Source organism: Oxyura jamaicensis, chromosome 1 (genome assembly GCF_011077185.1).
Source record: "Oxyura jamaicensis isolate SHBP4307 breed ruddy duck chromosome 1, BPBGC_Ojam_1.0, whole genome shotgun sequence".
In the NCBI taxonomy this organism is placed as follows: domain Eukaryota; kingdom Metazoa; phylum Chordata; class Aves; order Anseriformes; family Anatidae; genus Oxyura; species Oxyura jamaicensis.
The window spans coordinates 91,570,757-91,575,733 of NC_048893.1; the positions used below are offsets into that span (position 1 = coordinate 91,570,757).

The 4,977-nt window shown below is 40.2% G+C and overlaps 1 long non-coding RNA gene across 1 annotated transcript; it reads left to right on the forward strand.

Moving 5' to 3' along the window:
- The first annotated feature begins 63 nt into the window (after positions 1-63).
- LOC118160430 lies at positions 64-4,468 on the forward strand. The gene is made up of 3 exons (XR_004747497.1): positions 64-119; positions 1,556-1,680; positions 3,759-4,468. It is a non-coding gene; the product is annotated as an uncharacterized LOC118160430 (long non-coding RNA).
- The last annotated feature ends 509 nt before the right edge of the window (positions 4,469-4,977 follow it).

The following is a 4,977-nucleotide window of genomic DNA, read 5'->3' on the forward strand; positions in this document are numbered from 1 at the left end:
ATTTGGTCTTTTTTTTTTTTTCTTTTTTTTTTTTTTTTCAGACGGAAACAAAGCAAAACAAAGAAGTAGATAGGTACGTTAAGGAGACACCTTCAGCTCTGACCCATGGTTTCTGGAAGGTGGGCAGGGAGGTGGGCAAGTTAGAGTCAAGAACCATTCTGTGGTGTTGGAGAAGGAGGAGGGTCCCATTATAATTTCTTTCTCTGGTCCCATCTATGGCTTTACTCTGAAAAATCTTTGTTTCATGGATTTGGGACCTCTACAGCCATAGCCTCGTGTAGGCCTTTTCATCCCTTTGCTGTTCAGTCACCTCTGCTGGAAACAGCAGGAAAAAGACTGATGTCTCATCAATTAATTGCTAAAAGATGTGGAAAAAGAGAAACAAAGAGGAAGTCTGGAGTCTAGAGGCCTCTGCAGGGACAGTGTTTTAAGTCTTACTCTGGACCTTAAAGCGAAATTTGAACCTGTCCAAGAATGATGAGTCTTTGAACTCTTGGCTTTTAAAAAAGGTTGTTTCAATAGTGATATTGGTTTTTGAACGCTCTGTAGCACACCTACAAAAACGGCTCATCTGAGTTGATTGACAAGTGCAAATACATTGCAAATAGTTTGTCTGTGTTTAAACAAAAAAAAAAAAAAAAAAGAGAAAAGTCAGCTTGGGATTATTTTTTTAGAGGTTGAAATTCTCATACAAAAAAGCTTTTCTGGTAGGCAGATCCTAGTCATTTAAGTGAAACAATCACTTGTTTTCAGTTATATATATATATATGTGTATAATTAGTTGTCCTTTTTTCAAGATATTCTTGCGGTGAGCCTGAGGTTGACAGTATTTGTTCGATTCATCATAATTACTAGAAATGCTTCATCCATTCAGAAGCCTTCACAATACCCCTAGGGACTGCTAAGCTTTAATATTAGCTCTTTTATCTTTGAGTTTTCTCTCACATGATTTCCCCTTTTCTTTGCTGTAGGAGTCTAATTTTTGTTGCTGTAATGTTGATTTTTTTTCACTTGAGAAGGTAATGGCAGAGCAATGATATTTCACATCTTTTATCTGAATTTCCAGGGTCCAATTCTTACACAGAACTAAACTAGTTCTTGATAAAATTGCGTTGCAGCTTTGCTACTGAACAAGCTCAATCAATCAATAGTTCCTGTTTGATAGAGTAAATAAATGATGTTGTGGTATGTGGCAATCTTTGGGTTTTCCCACCACCTAACAGAATGCTGGTACCAAGGTGGGAGTGTGGAAATAGAAAAACTGACAGGCCCAGACAAATGAACAATTAAGTTGGTGTACTGAGGTCTGTGGCAAGGCAGTAGAATAAGGTAGAATACGTGCCTGGAATATCAACATTTTAAATGCTAGTTTAAAGTGTCCCAGGAGAGCTGCTGGCTAGATAGCACACAGAAAATGAGCAATATTTTCATTACAGCAGATTAGGTTACTTATCAGTGGCCTAAATCTTGGGAATATGGGAAAATGAGCCCAGAACTGATTGAAAATAGAAAAAATATGCATATATTTATAAACCAAAGTCCTGTTTATTTTCAGGATGTGTATTTTGAAGCAACTGTTGGTCAAAGAGGAAGAGTATTGATATGTTGCAAGGAGCAAAGTGTGGGAGTTTTCAGGAGGAGGAAGCCTGATGCCAGGTCACAGCCTGGCTGGCAGTGCCAGTAAGTCATACACCTCGTATGAGTCACGGGTTTGAAATGTCACCATTACCCAGCCATGTCTTTAGGGTTACAAATGGTGAAATGCAATGAGAAGTGGATATATTTGCTTCTATTGGTTATTTAAGTAATTTCCCTCTTCAGAAAACACAGACAGATGTAGTTCACATAGTACATGGCCCTGCACCTCTTACTTTGGACAGAAGAATTTTGTTAGCAAATGGTCAACCAGATGTAAGAGCATTGCTAAAGAAATGAACTCCAATGAGGATCCAATTTTCAGTTTCAGGGTAAGTTAATTTGTTTGCTTCAGATTTTTTTTTTTCTGCTTTGGGATGTTCTTTCTTCCCTTTCAAGCCAATCAACTACAAACTAGATGATAAAAAGGAAACTGGATTTCTAGTCGTAAATAGGATTATTGACTAAATACCAGTTGCAGGATCTATACCGCTGATGTGTGAGCCAGAAACAACATCTTGGCTGTGCAACTTTATTTCTATTTTCATAGAAGCAGCAGTTAAAAAAAAAAAAAAAAAAATCATTATCACTTGCATCTGAGCTGATCGTGTTTGATTTGGAAGTCACTGGGATGCAGTAAACAGGAAACCCCAGGGTGCCATTTTACTAAGGCAGTTTTCAGAGAGGAACCACTGTTTCTGCTGCAAAGCACTGTTGATTTACATGGATTTTCTTGACACATGTTTTGGCAAAATGTATCAGCTTGTGCTTCTTAGCATCAACAAATAATACTTGACTTGCAAACGAGCTCCTTGGCGAGTACCCAGCCACAGGAGGCTTGGAGATTTTACTGAATAAAAAAGACTTTCATTTCATCAATTTGTGAGCTGGCACTGTCCCTGCCGTAGTGGTCTGTAGCCACTCTTGTCCTTGCTTCTCGGGCTCTTGATTCTTGGGTATTGAAGCTATTCAGCCTGTTAGCTTTTACCAAATTCCATGCAATGAAAATTAAACATTTATTTTTTCAATTTCCATATAAATGTCTTAAAGGGCTCTCAAGCTCTTTTGTGCTCTCGTGTTTGAGTCACCTTTTCTACAGTGTGATTTTGGCATCTTTTCCCTCACTTTATAAGCCCTACATAATGTTCACCTTAAAAAAAATAAAATAAAAAAGAAATTAAAAAAAAAGGAAAAAATAATAATAAAAAAGACCTTGCTTTGTATTTTCCCAGTGCAGCTTTCTTGTTCATAATGAGCTTAAATATAAGGAACATAAACCCATCTGGAAATAAAATTATTCACTAGGTTCACTAAAAAAAGGTAATTACATTATAATCAAACTGTCACTTTATGAGATAGTGGGAGATGAAATACACCTTAAGCTGACAAAAGAAGAGGACGGCTTTCTCTTCTAAATATCAGCTGTGGCACAAAGCAGTGTAGAAACTCTGAATGACAGGCAACGTAACCAGGGAAGCTCTTGGAGTCTGGGAGAGGGCCACGGCACTAGGACCAAAGCGACAGATTTGCTTTCATGTAATGGAACAGGGGAACTGTATGCAGAACAATGCGTCTGAAGGCTACTATTGCCAGTAGAGAGAGTGCCCACCGGTACTGGGACAAAGGGTGGGAAGCACTCATTCTGATAAGGAAATAAATGGAATCTGTGCATCATGTTTTGCACAGATGCCCCATCTCCGCAACTGTGATGATTTTTAAGGTAGAGTTATCTTCTTGTTTGCCTCACGTGAAGCTCTGGAGCCTTACCAAGCTGTCAGCCTGTATTCAGCAGCTAAATGGGCAAGCGAATCAAGATAATCTGAATGTGTGAGGGCTGTTTTGTTTTTTGTTCCTGTCCTGCCCGTTCTTGTTGCCCCTGCAGCCCAGGTTGCTCTAGTGTGAATGGAAATGCCTTGGTGTGAGGGGAATTCCCAGTCCTGCGTAGTGAGAAGTACGGGTAGCCACTGGTTAGGTGGCAGCATTCAAGTAGGAGAGATTTTCTTTATTGCTCCTGGTTCTTGACCTGTGACCTTCTTTCTTGTTGTGGAGTAAAGTTTTTTGGCCCCTCCTTCGGCAATTCCTTTGAGATGCGAGTCTGTTCCCTGCTTTCCTTTTTCTGCCAGCAGCACATCCTTTATACAAGCAGCCCTGTTGGTGATCCTGGATCCAAAGTTTAAGAGCAAGCTGGTGGCAAACAGTGGGCATGTGTGTGTGGGGAGAGGGAGAGAAGCTGGCGATGCGGTTTTGGATCCCTGCCTTGCCTTCCCAGCAGGGGCCAGGGAGCGGTGGTCGTGAGTCTGTTCTCGTGGATGGACCGAAGATGGTGGCCCCCAGGACAACCACTCTTCTGCTGGCAGGACACATAATGAAGGAGAATTTGTTTGCATATGGGATCTTTCATCAAGTAACTGACAAAACCTTCAGGAATATGAATGAGGTTGAGCTTCTTGTTCTTGGAGTCTGATTTTGTTTCTGTTCTAGAGCTAAACGGTGACACATACTGGGAGGTCTGTGCTGTGGAAGTAGCACAGCCGATACTTTTATTCGGTGTCTTGCTTTCTCTTTTCCTGCTATGAATACAGTGACAGAACAACACAGCATGCTGTGCCGACTGTGCACAGCATTATTCACTCCATGCAGTGGGTAAGGCACACTTTGTGTATTCCTTCCACATATCTGGCAGGGCACTGCCAGCTTCAGAAAAACAGGAGCTGAAGGAGCTCACTGGAGACTTCCCAGTACTACAGCTTGCTTTTTCATATTTGAATCTGTAATTAATTTAAGTATAATTAATTTTGTTTTTCTGAGAAAAGTGGAAAGATTTCAGTTCCAAGAACATGAACGTGAAATGAAGCTCCATTAAAAAAAATAAATAAATAAACAGATCCTTGTCCAAATGCCTGCGTAACCATATAGTCTCTGCTTTGACAGAAATAACAGCTTTTGTCAGAAACAGCCTTTGACAGTACATTTCTCCCCAGATAAAAGTAACAGTTTTAAAGCTACTGTTTTTTGTTTTCCGCCATCAGACCTCAGCACAAGCAACCCCTCTCGTTAACTGCCAACAGTGGACTTCTGATGTGCTATACATTGTAAAATGAAGACCTTAAGAGGCTTAAGGTTTAAAACAAAACAAAATTCAAAAACAAAAACGAGAAAAAAAAAAAAATGCCCAACCTTCCATTCTGATGACATAAGGTGCAAGGAGACTTTTCTTGGCTTTGATTGTGCAAATACTGTGGCCAGGTGGACATAAGAAGGCTTTTTGAAACAGAAGATGCACCTGTCCCAGTATCTCAGGCAGTCCACGTCCCACTTTGTTGTTCTGCGAGGATGATGGTG